Source organism: Rattus norvegicus, chromosome X, assembly GCF_021556685.1.
Source record: "Rattus norvegicus strain SHRSP/BbbUtx chromosome X, alternate assembly SHRSP_T2T, whole genome shotgun sequence".
Taxonomy (NCBI): Eukaryota; Metazoa; Chordata; class Mammalia; order Rodentia; family Muridae; genus Rattus; species Rattus norvegicus.
Genome location: NC_141554.1, coordinates 107,743,840 through 107,763,824, shown reverse-complemented (window position 1 = coordinate 107,763,824; position 19,985 = coordinate 107,743,840). Strand labels below are relative to the sequence as shown.

The 19,985-nt window shown below is 41.4% G+C and overlaps 1 pseudogene; it reads left to right on the top strand.

Annotated features, from left to right (window-relative positions):
• Nucleotides 1-17,943: 17,943 nt before the first annotated feature.
• Tmem258l4 (transmembrane protein 258 like 4) lies at nt 17,944-18,303 on the top strand (annotated as a pseudogene).
• The last annotated feature ends 1,682 nt before the right edge of the window (nt 18,304-19,985 follow it).

Genomic DNA, 19,985 nt, shown 5'->3' with positions numbered 1-19,985 from the left:
GGCCCATACCTAAACATAGTAAAAGCCATATACAGCAAACCAGTTGCTAACATTAAACTAAATGGTGAGAAACTTGAAGCAATCCCAGTAAAATCAGGGACTAGTCAAGGCTGCCCACTCTCTCCCGACTTATTCAATATAGTTCTTGAAGTTCTAGCCAGAGCAATCAGACAACAAAGGGAGGTCAAGGGGATACAGATTGGAAAAGAAGAAGTCAAAATATCACTATTTGCAGATGATATGATAGTATATTTAAGTGATCCCAAAAGTTCCACCAGAGAACTACTAAAGCTGATAAACAACTTCAGCAAAGTGGCTGGGTATAAAATTAACTCAAATAAATCAGTAGCCTTCCTCTACACAAAAGAGAAACAAGCCGAGAAAGAAATTAGGGAAATGACACCCTTCATAATAGTCCCAAATAATATAAAGTACCTCGGTGTGACTTTAACCAAGCAAGTAAAAGATCTGTACAATAAGAACTTCAAGACACTGAAGAAAGAAATTGAAGAAGACCTCAGAAGATGGAAAGATCTCCCATGCTCATGGATTGGCAGGATTAATATAGTAAAAATGGACATTTTACCAAAAGCGACCTACAGATTCAATGCAATCCCCATCAAAATACCAATCCAATTCTTCAAAGAGTTAGACAGAACAATTTGCAAATTCATCTGGAATAACAAAAAACCCAGGATAGCTAAAACTATCCTCAACAATAAAAGGACTTCAAGGGGACTCACTCTCCCTGAACTCAAGCAGTATTACAGAGCAATAGTGATAAAAACTACATGGTATTGGTACAGAGACAGACAGATAGACCAGTGGAATAGAATTGAAGACCCAGAAATGGACCCACACACCTATGGTCACTTGATTTTTGACAAAGGAGCCAAAACCATCCAATGGAAAAAAGATAGCATTTTCAGCAAATGGTGCTGGTTCAACTGGACGTCAACATGTAGAAGAATGCAGATCGATCCATGCTTATCATTCTGTACAAAGCTTAAGTTCAAGTGGATCAAGGACCTCCACATCAAACTAGATACACTCAAACTAATAGAAGAAAAAGTGGAGAAGCATCTCGAACACATGGGCACTGGAAAAAATTTCCTGAACAAAACACCAATGGCTTATGCTCGAGATCAAGAATCGACAAATGGGATCTCATAAAACTGCAAAGCTTCTGTAAGGCAAAGGACATTGTTGTTAGGACAAAACGGCAACCAACAGATTGGGAAAAGATCTTTACCAATCCTACAACTGATAGAGGGCTTATATCCAAAATATACAAAGAACTCACGAAGTTAGACTGCAGGGAGACAAATAACCCTATTAAAAATGGGGTTCAGAGCTAAACAAATAATTCACAGCTGAGGAATGCCGAATGGCTGAGAAACACCTAAAGAAATGTCCATCATCTTTAGTCATAAGGGAAATGCAAATCAAAACAACCCTGAGATTTCACCTCACACCCGTGAGAATGGCTAAGATCAAAAACTTAGGTAACAGCAAATGCTGGAGAGGATGTGGAGAAAGAGGAACACTCCTCCATTGTTGGTGGGATTGCAGACTGGTACAACCATTCTGAAAATCAGTCTGGAGGATCCTCAGAAAATTGGACATTGAACTGCCTGAGGATCCAGCTATACCTCTCTTGGGCATATACCCAAAAGATGCCCCAACATATAAAAAAGACACATGCTCCACTATGTTCATAGCAGCCTTATTTATAATAGCCAGAAGCTGGAAAGAACCCAGATGCCCTTCAACAGAGGAATGGATACAGAAAATGTGGTACATCTACACAATGGAATATTACTCAGCTATCAAAAACAATGATTTTATGAAATTCGTAGGCAAATGGTTGGAACTGGAAAATATCATCCTGAGTGAGCTAACCCAATCACAGAAAGACACACATGGTATGCACTCATTGATAAGTGGCTATTAGCCCAAATGCTTGAATTACCCTAGATGCCTAGAACAAATGAAACTCAAGACGGATGATCAAAATGTGAATGCTTCACTCCTTCTTTAAAAGGGGAACAACATTACCCTTGGCAGGGAATAGAGAGGCAAAGATTAAAACAGAGACTGAAGGAATACCCATTCACTGCCTGCCCCACATGTGGCCCATACATATACAGCCACCCAATTAGACAAGATGGATGAAGCAAAGAAGTCCAAGCCGACAGGAGCCGGAAGTAGATCGCTCCTGAGAGACACAGCCAGAATACAGCAAATACAGAGGCGAATGCCAGCAGCAAACCACTGAACTGAGAATAGGACCCCCGTTGAAGGAATCAGAGAAAGGACTGGAAGATCTTGAAGGGGCTCGAGACCCCATATGTACAACAATACCAAGCAACCAGAGCTTCCAGGGACTAAGCCACTACCTAAAGACTATACATGGACTGACCCTGGGCTCCGACCTCATAGGTAGCAATGAATATCCCAGTAAGAGCACCAGTGGAAGGGGAAGCCATGGGTCCTGCTAAGACTGAACCCCCAGTGAACTAGACTGTTGGGGGAGGGCGGCAATGGGGGAAGGGTGGGGAGGGGAACACCCATAAGGAAGGGGAGGGGGCAGGGGAATGTTTGCCTGGAAACCGGGAAAGGGAATAACACTCGAAATGTATATAAGAAATACTCAAGTTAATTAAAAAAAAAAAGAAAATTGATATCTGATTACTGACTTTAGGTGGGTTTATTTAAGTTAGGTGAAAACTTTGATGTCTCCCTTTTAACAACCTTTCAACTTAGTCTCTGCTTCTGTTGTTTAGCATCATTATTTATATTATGACATGTACAAGTTAGGAGCCACGATTTTAATGAAATATATATTGGGATTAAAGGTTAAAGTACTGGGGGCTGGAGAGATTGCTTAGTGATCAAGAGCATTGGGTGCTCTTGCAGAGGACCTGGGTTCAATTCCTAGCATGTACACAATGACTGAAAAACTGCCTATAATCCCTCTTCCAGAGTATCTGATTCCCTCTTCTCATTTTCCCAGGGACCAGGCACATATGTGGCGAACATGAAGGTAAAGCATTCATACAATAAATATAAATAAAGATATTTAATTTAAAAAAGAAACTAAGAGTACTGAAATTGAGAATTGTGTGATAACTAGAGGAAGCAATTTTAAGCTGCACCTTATATACTGAATTATTACTGATAGTTTGTTAAGCACACATATAGAGATCAACAAGTAGTTTTTATAGAGAATTAAAATGAAAATATAAAAGAAGGATGCTGTATTTGACTATGCTCAAGTCAGATGCTTGAATGAGCTACAAATACACAACCCTGGATGCACATATTACAAAAAGAAAATGTGCACTATAATTTCACTTTTGAAAAAGACTAAACGTATAGTTATCAACATGTATGCATACTTCACATAATGAAGTATGTGTAGAGGATATTTACAATCTTTTCCTCCATCTTTATTAACTTGGGTATTTCTTATTTACATTTCAATTGTTATTCCCTTTCCTGGTTTCCAGGCCAACATCCCCCTAACGCCCCCTCCCCTTCTATATGGGTGTTCCCCTCCCCATCCTCCCCCCATTACCACCCTCCCCCCAACAATCACGTTCACTGGGAGTTCAGTCTTGGCAGGACGAAGGGCTTCCCCTTCCACTGGTGCTCTTACTGGGCTATTCATTGCTACCTATGAGGTCAGAGTCCAGGGTCAGTCCATGTATAGTCTTTAGGTAGTGGCTTAGTCCCTGGAAGCTCTGGTTGGTTGGCATTGTTGTTCATATGGGGTCTCGAGCCCCTTCAAGCTCTTCCAGTCCTTTCTCTGATTCCTTCAACGGGGGTCCTATTCTCAGTTCAGTGGTTTGCTGCTGGTATTCGCCTCTGTATTTGCCATATTCTGGCTTTGTCTCTCAGGAGAGAGCTACATCCGGTTCCTGTCGGTCTGCACTTCTTTGCTTCATCCATCTTGTCTAATTGGATGGCTGTATATGCATGGGCCACATGTGGGGCAGACTCTGAGTGGGTGTTCCTTCAGTCTCTGTTTTAATCTTTGCCTCTCTATTCCCTGCCAAGGGTATTCTTGTTCCCCTTTTAAAGAAAGAGTGAAGCATTCACATTTTGATCATCTGTCTTGAGTTTCATTTGTTCTAGGCATTTAGGGTAATTCAAGCATTTGGGCTAATAGCCACTTATCAGTGAGTGCATACCATGTATGTCTTTCTGTGTTTGGGTTAGCTCACTCAGGATGATATTTTCCAGTTCCAACCATTTGCCTACGAATTTCATAAAGTCGTTGTTTTTGATAGCTGAGTAATATTCCATTGTGTAGATGTACCACATTTTCTGTATCCATTCCTCTGTTGAAGGGCATCTGGGTTCTTTCCAGCTTCTGGCTATTATAAATAAGGCTGCAATGAACATAGTGGAGCATGTGTCTTTTTTATATGTTGGGGCATCTTTTGGGTATATGCCCAAGAGAGGTATAGCTGGATCCTCAGGCAGTTCAATGTCCAATTTTCTGAGGATCCTCCAGACTGATTTCCAGAATGGTTGTACCAGTTTGCAATCCCACCAACAATGGAGGAGTGTTCCTCTTTCTCCACATCCTCGCCAGCATCTGTTGTCCCCTGAGTTTTTGATCTTAGCCATTCTCACTGGTGTGAGGTGAAATCTCAGGGTTATTTTGATTTGCATTTCCCTTATGACTAAAGATGTTGGACATTTCTTTAGGTGTTTCTCCGCCATTCGGCATTCCTCAGCTGTGAATTCTTTGTTTAGCTCTGAGCCCCATTTTTTTTTAAGATTTTAAGGACAATATTTATTTATTTTTTTTATTAACTTGAGTATTTCTTATATACATTTCGAGTGTTATTCCCTTTCCCGGTTTCCGGGCAAACATCCCCCTCCCTCCTCCCCTTCCTTATGGGTGTTCCCCTCCCAACCCTCCCCCCATTGCCGCCCTCCCCCCATAGACTAGTTCACTGGGGGATCAGTCTTAGCAGGACCCAGGGCTTCCCCTTCCACTGGTGCTCTTACTAGGATATTCATTGCTACCTATGGGGTCAGAGTCCAGGGTCAGTCCATGTATAGTCTTTAGGTAGTGGCTTAGTCCCTGGAAGCTCTGGTTGCTTGGCATTGTTGTACTTTTGGGGTCTCGAGCCCCTTCAAGCTCTTTCAGTTCTATCTCTGATTCCTTCAATAGGGGACCTATTCTCAGTTCAGTGGTTTGCTGCTGGCATTCGCCTCTGTATTTGCTGTATTCTGGCTGTGTCTCTCAGGAGCGATCTACATCCGGCTCCTGTCGGTCTGCACTTCTTTGCTTCATCCATCTTGTCTAATTGGGTGGCTGTATATGTATGGGCCACATGTGGGGCAGGCTCTGAATGGGTGTTCCTTCAGTCTCTGTTTTAATCTTTGCCTCTCCCTTCCCTGCCAAGGGTATTCTTTTTCCTCATTTAAAGAAGGAGTGAAGCATTCACATTTTGATCATCCGTCTTGAGTTTCGTTTGTTCTAGGGATCTAGGGTAATTCAAGCATTTGGGCTAATAGCCACTTATCAATGAGTGCATACCATGTATGTCTTTCTGTGATTGGGTTAGCTCACTCAGGATGATATTTTCCAGTTCCAACCATTTGCCTACGAATTTCATAAAATCATTGTTTTTGATAGCTGAGTAATATTCCATTGTGTAGATGTACCACATTTTCTGTATCCATTCCTCTGTTGAAGGGCATCTGGGTTCTTTCCAGCTTCTGGCTATTATAAATAAGGCTTCTGAGCCCCATTTTTAATAGGGTTATTTGTTTCCCTGTGGTCTAACTTCTTGAGTTCTTTGTATATTTTGGATATAAGGCCTCTATCTGTTGTAGGATTGGTAAAGATCTTTTCCCAATCTGTTGGTTGCCGTTTTGTCCTAACCACAGTGTCCTTTGCCTTACAGAAGCTTTGCAGTTTTATGAGATCCCATTTGTCAATTCTTGATCTTAGAGCGTAAGCCATTGGTGTTTTGTTCAGGAAATTTTTTCCAGTGCCCATGTGTTCCAGATGCTTCCCTAGTTTTTCTTCTATTAGTTTGAGTGTGTCTGGTTTGATGTGGAGGTCCTTGATCCACTTGGACTTAAGCATTGTACAGGGTGATAAGCATGGATCGATCTGCATTCTTCTACATGTTGCCCTCCAGTTGAACCAGCACCATTTGCTGAAAATGCTATCTTTTTTCCATTGGATGGTTTTGGCTCCTTTGTCAAAAATCAAGTGACCATATGTGTGTGGGTTCATTTCTGGGTCTTCAATTCTATTCCATTGGTCTATCTGTCTGTCTCTGTACCAATACCATGCAGTTTTTATCACTACTGTTCTGTAATACTGCTTGAGTTCAGGGATAGTGATTCCCCCTGAAGTCCTTTCATTGTTGAGGATAGCTTTAGCTATCCTGGGTTTTTTGTTATTCCAGATGAATTTGCAAATTGTTCTGTCTAACTCTTTGAAGAATTGGATTGGTATTTTGATGGGGATTGCATTGAATCTGTAGATTGCTTTTGGTAAAATGGCCATTTTTACTATATTAATCCTGCCAATCCATGAGCATGGGAGATCTTTCCATCTTCTGAGGTCTTCTTCAATTTCCTTCTTCAGTGTCTTGAAGTTCTTATTGTACAGATCTTTTACTTGCTTTGTTAAAGTCACTCCGAGGTACTTTATATTATTTGGGTCTATTATGAATGGTGTCGTTTCCCTAATTTCTTTCTCGGCTTGTTTCTCTTTTGTATAGAGGAAGGCAACTGATTTATTTGAGTTAATTTTATACCCAGCCACTTGGCTGAAGTTGTTTATCAGCTTTAGTAGTTCTCTGGTGGAACTTTTGGGATCACTTAAATATACTATCATATCATCTGCAAATAGTGATATTTTGACTTCTTCTTTTCCAATCTGTATCCCCTTGACATCCTTTTGTTGTCTGATTGCTCTGGCTAGAACATCAAGAACTATATTGAATAAGTAGGGAGAGAGTGGGCAGCCTTGTCTAGTCCCTGATTTTAGTGGGATTGCTTCAAGTTTCTCTCCATTTAGTTTAATGTTAGCAACTGGTTTGCTGTATATGGCTTTTACCATGTTCAGGTATGGGCCTTGAATTCCTATTCTTTCCAGGACTTTTATCATGAAGGGGTGTTGAATTTTGTCAAATGCTTTCTCAGCCTCTAATGAAATGATCATGTGGTTTTGTTCTTTCAGTTTGTTTATATAATGGATCACGTTGATGGTTTTCCGAATATTAAACCACCCCTGCATGCCTGGGATGAAGCCTACTTGATCATGGTGGATGATTGTTTTGATGTGCTCTTGGATTCGGTTTGCCAGAATTTTGTTGAGTATTTTTGCATCGATATTCATAAGGGAAATTGGTCTGAAGTTCTCTTTCTTTGTTGTGTCTTTGTGTGGTTTAGGTATAAGAGTAATTGTGGCTTCGTAGAAGGTATTCGGTAGTGATCCATGTGTTTCAATTTTGTGGAATAGTTTGGATAATATTGGTATGAGGTCTTCTATGAAGGTTTGATAGAATTCTGCACTAAACCCGTCTGGACCTGGGCTCTTTTTGGTTGGGAGACCTTTAATGACTGCTTCTATTTCCTTAGGAGTTATGGGGTTGTTTAACTGGTTTATCTGTTCCTGATTTAACTTCGGTACCTGGTAACTGTCTAGGAAATTGTCCATTTCCTGAAGATTTTCAAGTTTTGTTGAATATAGGTTTTTGTAGTAAGATCTGATGATTTTTTGAATTTCCTCTGAATCTGTTGTTATGTCTCCCTTTTCATTTCTGATTTTGTTAATTTGGACGCACTCTCTGTGTCCTCTCGTTAGTCTGGCTAAGGGTTTATCTATCTTGTTGATTTTCTCAAAGAACCAACTTTTGGTTCTGTTGATTCTTTCTATGGTCCTTTTTGTTTCTACTTGGTTGATTTCAGCTCTGAGTTTGATTATTTCCTGCCTTCTACTCCTCCTGGGTGTATTTGCTTCTTTTTGTTCTAGAGCTTTTAGGTGTGCTGTCAAGCTGCTGACATATGCTCTTTCCTGTTTCTTTCTGCAGGCACTCAGCGCTATGAGTTTTCCTCTTAGCACAGCTTTCATTGTGTCCCATAAGTTTGGGTGTGTTGTACCTTCATTTTCATTAAATTCTAAAAAGTCTTTAATTTCTTTCTTTATTTCTTCCTTGACCAGGTTATCATTGAGTAGAGCATTGTTCAATTTCCACGTATATGTGGGCATTCTTCCCTTATTGTTATTGAAGACCAGTTTTAGGCCGTGGTGGTTCGATAGCACGCATGGGATTATTTCTATCTTTCCGTACCTGTTGAGGCCAGTTTTTTGACCAATGATATGGTCAATTTTGGAGAAAGTACCATGAGGAGCTGAGAAGAAGGTATATCCTTTTGCTTTAGGATAGAATGTTCTATAAATATCCGTTAGGTCCATTTGGCTCATGACTTCTCTTAGTCTGTCGACATCTCTGTTTAATTTCTGTTTCCATGACCTGTCCATTGATGAGAGTGGGGTGTTGAAATCTCCCACTATTATTGTGTGAGGTCCAATGTGTGTTTTGAGCTTTAGTAAGGTTTCTTTTACATATGTAGGTGCCCTTGTATTTGGGGCATAGATATTTAGGATTGAGAGTACATCTTGGTGGATTTTTCCTTTGATGAATATGTAGTGTCCTTCCTTATCTTTTTTGATGACTTTTAGTTGAAAATTGATTTTATTTGATATTAGAATGGCTACTCCAGCTTGCTTCTTCTGACTATTTGCTTGGAAAGTTGTTTTCCAGCCTTTCACTCTGAGGTAGTGTCTGTCTTTGTCTCTGAGGTGTGTTTCCTGTAGGCAGCAGAATGCAGGGTCCTCGTTGCGTATCCAGTTTGTTAATCTATGTCTTTTTATTGGGGAGTTGAGGCCATTGATGTTGAGAGATATTAAGGAATAGTGGTTATTGCTTCCCGTTATATTCATATTTGGTTTGAGGTTATGTTTGTGTGCTTTCATTCTCTTTGTTTTGTTGCCAAGACGATTAGTTTCTTGCTTCTTCTAGGGTATAGCTTGCCTCCTTATGTTGGGCTTTACCATTTATTATCCTTTGTAGTGCTGGATTTGTAGAAAGATATTGTGTAAATTTGGTTTTGTCATGGAATATCTTGGTTTCTCCATCTATGTTAATTGAGAGTTTTGCAGGATACAGTAACCTGGGCTGGCATTTGTGTTCTCTCAGGGTCTGTATGACATCAGTCCAGGATCTTCTGGCCTTCATAGTTTCTGGCGAGAAGTCTGGTGTGATTCTGATAGGTCTGCCTTTATATGTTACTTGACCTTTTTCCCTTACTGCTTTTAATATTCTTTCTTTATTTTGTGCATTTGGTGTTTTGACAATTATGTGACGGGAGGTGTTTCTTTTCTGGTCCAGTCTATTTGGAGTTCTGTAGGCATCTTGTATGCCTATGGGTATCTCTTTTTTTAGGTTAGGGAAGTTTTCTTCTATGATTTTGTTGAAGATATTTACTGGTCCTTTGAGCTGGGAGTCTTCACTCTCTTCTATACCTATTATCCTTAGGTTTGATCTTCTCATTGAGTCCTGGATTTCCTGTATGTTTTGGACCAGTAGCTTTTTCTGCTTTACATTATCTTTGACAGTTGAGTCAATGATTTCTATGGAATCTTCTGCTCCTGAGATTCTCTCTTCCATCTCTTGAATTCTGTTGGTGAGGCTTGTATCTACAGCTCCTTGTCTCTTCTTTTGGTTTTCTATATCCAGGGTTGTTTCCATGTGTTCTTTCTTGATTGCTTCTATTTCCATTTTTAATTCCTTCAACTGTTTGATTGTGTTTTCCTGGAATTCTTTCAGGGATTTTTGCGATTCCTCTCTGTAGGCTTCTACTTGTTTATTTTTGTTTTGTTTTTTTTTTATTATTATTAACTTGAGTATTTCTTATATACATTTCAATTGTTATTCCCTTTCCCGGTCTCCGGGCAAACATCCCCCTCCCCCCTCCCCTTCCTTATGGGTGTTCCCCTCCCAACCCTCCCCCCATTGCCGCCCTCCCCCCATAGACTAGTTCACTGGGGGTTCAGTCTTAGCAGGACCCAGGGCTTACCCTTCCACTGGTGCTCTTACTAGGATATTCATTGCTACCTATGGGGTCAGAGTCCAGGGTCAGTCCATGTATAGTCTTTAGGTAGTGGCTTAGTCCCGGGAAGCTCTGGTTGCTTGATATTGTTGTACTTTTGGGGTCTCGAGCCCCTTCAAGCTTTTCCAGTTCTTTCTCTGATTCCTTCAATAGGGGACCTATTCTCAGTTCAGTGGTTTGCTGCTGGCATTCGCCTCTGTATTTGCTGTATTCTGGCTGTGTCTCTCAGGAGCGATCTACATCCGGCTCCTGTCTGCCTGCACTTCTTTGCTTCATCCATCTTGTCTAATTGGGTGGCTGTGTATGTATGAGCCACATGTGGGGCAGGCTCTGAATGGGTGTTCCTTCAGTCTCTGTTTTAATCTTTGCCTCTCCCTTCCCTGCCAAGGGTATTCTTTTTCCTCATTTAAAGAAGGAGTGAAGCATTCACATTTTGATCATCTGTCTTGAGTTTCGTTTGTTCTAGGGATCTAGCGCAATTCAAGCATTTGGGCTAATAGCCACTTATCAATGAGTGCATACCATGTGTGTCTTTCTGTGATTGGGTTAGCTCACTCAGGATGATATTTTCCAGTTCTGACCATTTGCCTACGAATTTCATAAACTCGTTGTTTTTGATAGCTGAGTAATATTCCATTGTGTAGATGTACCACATTTTCTGTATCCATTCCTCTGTTGAAGGGCATCTGGGTTCTTTCCAGCTTCTGGCTATTATAAATAAGGCTGCGATGAACATAGTGGAGCACGTGTCCCTTTTATATGTTGAGGCATCTTTTGGGTATATGCCCAAGAGAGGTATAGCTGGATCCTCAGGCAGTTCAATGTCCAATTTTCTGAGGAACCTCCAGACTGATTTCCAGAATGGTTTTACCAGTCTGCAATCCCACCAACAATGGAGGAGTGTTCCTCTTTCTCCACATCCTCGCCAGCATCTGCTGTCACCTGAGTTTTTGATCTTAGCCAATCGCACTGGTGTGAGGTGAAATCTCAGGGTTGTTTTGATTTGCATTTCCCTTATGACTAAAGATGTTGAACATTTCTTTAGGTGTTTCTCAGCCATTCGGCATTCCTCAGGTGTGAATTCTTTGTTTAGCTCTGAACCCCATTTTTTAATAGGATTATTTGTTTCCCTGCGGTCTAACTTCTTGAGTTCTTTGTATATTTTGGATATAAGCCCTCTATCAGTTGTAGGATTGGTAAAGATCTTTTCCCAATCTGTTGGTTGCCGTTTTGTCCTAACAACAATGTCCTTTGCCTTACAGAAGCTTTGCAGTTTTATGAGATCCCATTTGTCGATTCTTGATCTCGAGCATAAGCCATTGGTGTTTTGTTCAGTAACTTTTCTCCAGTGCCCATGTGTTCGAGATGCTTCTCCACTTTTTCTTCTATTAGTTTGAGTGTGTCTGGTTTGATGTGGAGGTCCTTGATCCACTTGGACTTAAGCTTTGTACAGGGTGATAAGCATGGATCGATCTGCATTCTTCTACATGTTGTCCTCCAGTTGAACCAGCACCATTTGCTGAAAATGCTTTTTTTTTTCCATTGGATGATTTTGGCTCCTTTGTCAAAAATCAAGTGACCATAGGTGTGTGGGTTCATTTCTGGGTCTTCAATTCTATTCCATTGGTCTATCTGTCTGTCTCTGTACCAATACCATGCAGTTTTTATCACTATTGCTCTGTAATACTGCTTGAGTTCAGGGATAGTGATTCCCCCTGAAGTCCTTTTATTGTTGAGGATAGCTTTAGCTATCCTGGGTTTTTTGTTATTCCAGATGAATTTGCAAATTGTTCTGTCTAACTCTTTGAAGAATTGGATTGGTAGTTTGATGGGGATTGCATTGAATCTGTAGATTGCTTTTGGTAAAATGGCCATTTTTACTATATTAATCCTGCCAATCCATGAGCATGGGAGATCTTTCCATCTTCTGAGGTCTTCTTCAATTTCTTTCCTCAGTGTCTTGAAGTTCTTATTGTACAGATCTTTTACTTGCTTTGTTAAAGTCACACCGAGGTACTTTATATTATTTGGGTCTATTATGAAGGGTGTCGTTTCCCTAATTTCTTTCTCGGCTTGTTTCTCTTTTGTATAGAGGAAGGCAACTGATTTATTTGAGTTAATTTTATACCCAGCCACTTTGCTGAAGTTGTTTATCAGCTTTAGTAGTTCTCTGGTGGAACTTTTGGGATCACTTAAATATACTATCATGTCATCTGCAAATAGTGATATTTTGACCTCTTCTTTTCCGATCTGTATCCCTTTGATCTCCTTTTGTTGTCTGATTGCTCTGGCTAGAACTTCAAGAACTATATTGAATCAGTAGGGAGAGAGTGGGCAGCCTTGTCTAGTCCCTGATTTTAGTGGGATTGCTTCAAGTTTCTCTCCATTTAGTTTAATGTTAGCAACTGGTTTGCTGTATATGGCTTGTACTATGTTTAGGTATGGGCCTTGAATTCCTATTCTTTCCAGGACTTTTATCATGAAGGGGTGTTGAATTTTGTCAAATGCTTTCTCAGCATCTAATGAAATGATCATGTGGTTCTGTTCTTTCAGTTTGTTTATATAATGGACCACGTTGATGGTTTTCCGTATATTAAACCATCCCTGCATGCCTGGGATGAAGCCTACTTGATCATGGTGGATGATTGTTTTGATGTGCTCTTGGATTCGGTTTGCCAGAATTTTATTGAGTATTTTTGCGTCGATATTCAGAAGGGAAATTGGTCTGAAGTTCTCTTTCTTTGTTGTGTCTTTGTGTGGTTTAGGTATAAGAGTAATTGTGGCTTTGTAGAAGGAGTTCGGTAGGGCTCCATCTGTTTCAATTTTGTGGAATAGTTTGGATAATATTGGTATGAGGTCTTCTATGAAGGTCTGATAGAATTCTGCACTAAACCCGTCTGGACCTGGGCTCTTTTTGGTTGGGAGACCTTTAATGACTGCTTCTATTTCCTTAGGAGTTATGGGGTTGTTTAACTGGTTTATCTGTTCCTGATTTAACTTCGATACCTGGTATCTGTCTAGGAAATTGTCCATTTCCTGAAGATTTTCACGTTTTGTTGAATATAGGTTTTTATAGTAAGATCTGATGATTTTTTGAATTTCCTCTGAATCTGTAGTTATGTCTCCCTTTTCATTTCTGATTTTGTTAATTTGGACGCACTCTCTGTGTCCTCTCGTTAGTCTGGCTAAGGGTTTATCTATCTTGTTGATTTTCTCAAAGAACCAACTTTTGGTTCTGTTGATTCTTTCTATGGTCCTTTTTGTTTCTACTTGGTTGATTTCAGCTCTGAGTTTGATTATTTCCTGCCTTCTATTCCTCCTGGGTGTATTTGCTTCTTTTTGTTCTAGAGCTTTTAGGTGTGCTGTCAAGCTGCTGACATATGCTCTTTCCTGTTTCTTTCTGCAGGCACTCAGCGCTAAGAGTTTTCCTCTTAGCACAGCTTTCATTGTGTCCCATAAGTTTGAGTATGTTGTATCTTCATTTTCATTAAATTCTAAAAAGTTTTTAATTTCTTTCTTTATTTCTTCCTTGACCAGGTTATCATTGAGTAGAGCATTGTTCAATTTCCACGTATATGTGGGCATTCTTCCCTTATTGTTATTGAAGACCAGTTTTAGGCCGTGGTGGTCCGATAGCACGCATGGGATTATTTCTATCTTTCTGTACCTGTTGAGGCCCGTTTTTTGACCAATTATATGGTCAATTTTGGAGAAAGTACCATGAGGAGCTGAGAAGAAGGTATATCCTTTTGCTTTAGGATAGAATGTTCTATAAATATCCGTTAAGTCCATTTGGCTCATGACTTCTCTCAGTCTGTCGACATCACTGTTTAATTTCTGTTTCCATGATCTGTCCATTGATGAGAGTGGGGTGTTGAAATCTCCCACTATTATTGTGTGAGGTGCAATGTGTGTTTTGAGCTTTAGTAAGGTTTCTTTTACGTATGTAGGTGCCCTTGTATTTGGGGCATAGATATTTAGGATTGAGAGTTCATCTTGGTGGATTTTTCCTTTGATGAATATGAAGTGTCCTTCCTTATCTTTTTTGATGACTTTTAGTTGGAAATTGATTTTATTTGATATTAGAATGGCTACTCCAGCTTGCTTCTTCTGACCATTTGCTTGGAAAGTTGTTTTCCAGCCTTTCACTCTGAGGTAGTGTCTGTCTTTGTCTCTGAGGTGTGTTTCCTGTAGGCAGCAGAATGCAGGGTCCTCGTTGCGCATCCAGTTTGTTAATCTATGTCTTTTTATTGGGGAGTTGAGGCCATTGATATTGAGAGATATTAAGGAATAGTGATTATTGCTTCCCTTTATATTCATATTTGGATGTGAGGTTATGTTTGTGTGCTTTCATTCTCTTTGTTTTGTTGCCAAGACGATTAGTTTCTTGCTTCTTCTAGGGTATAGCTTGCCTCCTTATGTTGGGCTTTACCATTTATTATCCTTTGTAGTGCTGGATTTGTAGAAAGATATTGTGTAAATTTGGTTTTGTCATGGAATATCTTGGTTTCTCCATCAATGTTAATTGAGAGTTTTGCTGGATACAGTAACCTGGGCTGGCATTTGTGTTCTCTTAGGGTCTGTATGACATCAGTCCAGGATCTTCTGGCCTTCATAGTTTCTGGCGAGAAGTCTGGTGTGATTCTGATAGGTCTCCCTTTATATGTTACTTGACCTTTTTCCCTTACTGCTTTTAATATTCTTTCTTTATTTTGTGCGTTTGGTGTTTTGACAATTATGTGACGGGAGGTGTTTCTTTTCTGGTCCAATCTATTTGGAGTTCTGTAGGCTTCTTGTATGTCTATGGGTATCTCTCTTTTTAGGTTAGGGAAGTTTTCTTCTATGATTTTGTTGAAGATATTTACTGGTCCTTTGAGCTGGGAGTCTTCACTCTCTTCTATACCTATTATCCTTAGGTTTGATCTTCTCATTGAGTCCTGGATTTCCTGTATGTTTTGGACCAGTAGCTTTTTCCGCTTTACATTATCTTTGACAGTTGAGTCAATGATTTCTATGGAATCTTCTGCTCCTGAGATTCTCTCTTCCATCTCTTGTATTCTGTTGGTGAAGCTTGTATCTACAGCTCCTTGTCTCTTCTTTTGGTTTTCTATATCCAGGGTTGTTTCCATGTGTTCTTTCTTGATTGCTTCTATTTCCATTTTTAATTCCTTCAACTGTTTGATTGTGTTTTCCTGGAATTCTTTCAGGGATTTTTGCGATTCCTCTCTGTAGGGTTCTACTTGTTTATTAATGTTTTCCTGTGTTTCCCTAAGTGTGTTCATGTCTTTCTTGAAGTCCTCCAGCATCATGATCAAATATGATTTTGAAACTAGATCTTGCTTTTCTGGTGTGTTTGGATATTCCATGTTTGTTTTGGTGGGAGAATTGGGCTCCGATGATGGCATGTAGTCTTGGTTTCTGTTGCTTGGGTTCCTGCGCTTGCCTCTCGCCATCAGATTATCTCTAGTGTTACTTTGTTCTGCTATTTCTGACAGTGGCTAGACTGTCCTATAAGCCTGTGTGTCAGGAGTGCCGTAGACCTGTTTTCCTCTCTTTCAGTCAGTTATGGGGACAGAGTGTTCTGCTTTCGGGCGTGTAGTTTTTCCTCTCTACAGGTCTTCAGCTGTTCCTGTGGGCCTGTGTCTTGAGTTCACCAGGCAGCTTTCTTGCAGCAGAAAAGTTGGTCTTACCTGTGGTCCCGAGGCTCAAGTTTGCTCGGGGGGTGCTGCCCACGGGCTCTCTGCAGCGGCAGCAACCAGGAAGACCTGTGCCGCCCCTTCCGGGAGCTTCAGTGCACCAGGGTTCCAGATGGTCTTTGGCTTTTTCCTCTGGCGTCCGAGATGTGTGTGCAGGGAGCAGTCTCTTCTGGTTTCCCAGGCTTGTCTGCCTCTCTGAAGGTTTAGCTCTCCCTCCCACAGGATTTGGGTGCAGAGAACTGTTTATCCGGTCTGTTTCTTTCAGGTTCCGGCGGTGTCTCAGGCAGGTGTCCTGCCGCTCCTAGGCCCTCCCCCACGGGAGCCCAGAGGCCTTATACAGTTTCCTCTTGGGCCAGGGATGTGGGCAGGGGTGAGCAGTGTTGGTGGTCTCTTCCGCTCTGCAGCCTCAGGAGTGCCCACCTGACCAGGCGGTTGGGTCTCTCTCTCACCGGGTCTGGGAGCAGAGAGCTGCTGCGGGTCGGGATCCGCGGGTGTGGGACTTCTACTTGTTTATTAATGTTTTCCTGTGTTTCCCTAAGTGTGTTCATGTCTTTCTTGAAGTCCTCCAGCATCATGATCAAATATGATTTTGAAACTAGATCTTGCTTTTCTGGTGTGTTTGGATATTCCATGTTTGTTTTGGTGGGAGAATTGGGCTCCGATGATGGCATGTAGTCTTGGTTTCTGTTGCTTGGGTTCCTGCGCTTGCCTCTCGCCATCAGATTATCTCTAGTGTTACTTTGTTCTGCTATTTCTGACAGTGGCTAGACTGTCCTATAAGCCTGTGTGTCAGGAGTGCCGTAGACCTGTTTTCCTCTCTTTCAGTCAGTTATGGGGACAGAGTGTTCTGCTTTCGGGCGTGTAGTTTTTCCTCTCTACAGGTCTTCAGCTGTTCCTGTGGGCCTGTGTCTTGAGTTCACCAGGCAGCTTTCTTGCAGCAGAAAATTTGGTCTTACCTGTGGTCCTGAGGCTCAAGTTCACTCGTGGGGCGCTGCCCAGGGGCTCTCTGCAGCGGCAGTAACCAGGAAGACCTGTGCCGCCCCTTCCGGGAGCTTCAGTGCACCAGGGTTCCAGATGGTCTTTGGCTTTTTCCTCTGGCGTCCGAGATGTGTGTGCAGGGAGCAGTCTCTTCTGGTTTCCCAGGCTTCTCTGCCTCTCTGAAGGTTTAGCTCTCCCTCCCACGGGATTTGGGTGCAGAGAACTGTTTATCCGGTCTGTTTCTTTCAGGTTCCGGCGGTGTCTCAGGCAGGTGTCCTGCCGCTCCTGGGCCCTCCCCCACGGGAGCCCAGAGGCCTTATACAGTTTCCTCTTGGGCCAGGGATGTGGGCAGGGGTGAGCAGTGTTGGTGGTCTCTTCTGCTCTGCAGCCTCAGGAGTGCCCACCTGACCAGGCGGTTGGGTCTCTCTCTCACCGGGTCTGGGAGCAGAGAGCTGCTGCGGGCCGGGATCTGCGGGTGTGGGACTTCCGTTAAACACAGAACGTGCCCGGTCCTAGAGAAATTCTGCTTCCGTATGTCCCAAGCTCACCAGGCAGCTTTCTTGCAGCAGAAAATTTGGTCTTACCTGTGGTCCCGAGGCTCAGGTTCGCTCGTGGGGTGCTGCCCAGGGGCTCTCTGCAGCAGCAGCAACCAGGAACTCAGCTCCTCTTTGAAAAAGCTATGAGAACACCAATGATGCCTTTCTCCTATTCTTTATTAAGGTATCTCTGCAAAGATTATCACAATTTCCCCCAAGAACCAAGTGAAATGACTACTGTCAACTCTTCATCCCATTGGCTACTGGGGATGCAAAGACGGAAAGATGCTAAGTGAACACTTATGTGTCAAGGGAGTTTAAGGCAGTAGTTCAGACTCCGAGACTCAGGAAAAACACCTTCCTGTAGCTCTAATATCCAAAGACTTAGCTATCTCTTCATAGAGCTCCAATAAGACCCAGATCATATACACTCCTGATATGATCACAAAAGGCCCTGACAGGGCACAAGAATGGAAGAATGGAAATGGCAATGACTCCCCCACTACCACACCAAATGATTACACTGTATATCACAGAGATGGCACAATTCTATTTGTAGAGATGAGTGTGTTTATTAATTAACTCTTACATTTCCACTCACCCAAAATATAGGGGCACTACTGATGTTAAGAAGTAACATCCTGCCGACGTGTTCTTCTGGTGGCGGATCGGTGGTTTATCTTGTGCAAGGCAAAATGGAGCTCGAGGCCATGAGTGGGTATACCAGCCCAGTGGACCCAGCTGTCTTCCCTCACCTGACTGTGGTACTTCTGTCCATCGGCATGTTCTTCACTGCCTGGTTCTTCGTTTACGAGGTCACCTCTACCAAGTACACGTGCGATATTTACAAAGAGCTCCTCATCTCCTTGGTGGCCTCACTCTTCATGGACTTCGGAGTCCTCTTCCTCCTGCTCTGGTTTGGCATCTACGTATGAGTCTCCAAGGCAGCTCACCAGGCGGCTCACCAAGTCTCTGCTTTTGCAAATTAATTTTTTACCATTGCTACATGTCCCACCTGCTGTTTACAATAAAGGCAGATGTGTGACAAAAAATAAATAAATAACATCCTACCAGGTGATGGCACATGCCTTTAATACCAGCATTCAAGAAGCAGAGACAGGCAGATCTCTGTGAATAGGAGGCCAGCCAGGTCTGCAAAATAAGTTCCAGGACAGCTAAGAATATGGACTCGTAAGTTGAGAAGAAAGCAAATCATATTTTAATGATGCACTAAATATTGTGCTTGTATCTGTAGGATTATCTTCCCATAAACCCTTAGGAAGCTTCCTTGAAGTACACTTGGGATTTTGCTGTACCCCATCAGAAGAATTATCAGGTTTCTGCTACTCCATCATCTACACTTGGATCCAAGAGAAAAACATCCCCTTCCAATGCCTGACTGGGGCAAGGAGAAATGGCACGTGCCACTGGCGAGTGTGAAACTACCACCATGAAACACCTAGCAAAAATCTGGTAAAGTTATAAGTGACCCTATATAATAACCCTATAATTACAACATTGATATACAACCTGGAAAATAGCTACAAAGTAATCATTGAACGACATAGAAATAACATTCATTACTTCACTATTTTTACTAAATCTGCAGGAAAATGATGGCTGAAAATTCACCTTAAAACACATTATAATGTATTATTTAAAAGAACCACATGCAGCCGTGGAGTAGAATTCCAATCACTCAATGAATGGAGTGGTTCTCCAATTACTCAGTAAGTGGAATAGTGTACCATTACTAGCACATATAGGACTCTGAACAAAATATAAGGTATGAAAAGAGAAAGGCAAAGACATCTAAAGCACTCCAACATAGAGATTTAAAGCTATGCAAAAGAATGTTTTATACAAAAAATGAATTATAAAGCTGTGGTTATAATACATTAGGTAAAGTACATAATGGGCAAGCATGAGGATCTGGATTACATTTCCAAAACCCATATAATAAAAAGCCAAGCATGGTAGTACAAGCTTATAATCACGGCATAGTAGAGGCTAGCCTAATCTAGCCTACCCTAACTGCTGAGTTCCAGGCCAATGAGAGAATGTTATTTAAACTAAGAAAATTTTCCAAAGGTGTATAGCAGTTCGTGTCCAACACCTGAGGTTGGCCTTTTATCTCCATACCTCCACACATACACACAGTCACACACACACACACACACACACACACACACACACACGCAAGCATATACATACACACACAGTATAAATCATAACTACAAATTCGAAGGAATGGTTACTTCTAGGAGGAGGAAAAGGGCAATGAAAAGAGAGTAAACTGAAAGATTTTGTGATAGTTGAAATAATTTATCTTAATTCATGCTCATGGTTACTGCATTAAATGTTATAGCTTTGAATTTTTGCAACATTTCAAAATTAACAAGTGATACTTATAGGGTCTTTATAATTTTTAAAGCAATCCTATAAATTTTAGAAACCACACACACACACACACACACACACACACACGCATAATATATATATTTATATATATATACTTATAAATATATACATATTTAAAATTTCACCAGGTACCATGATAAAACCCTACCTTTTGGGGAGGAAAGGCCAGAACATAGGTACTACATGCATATATTGA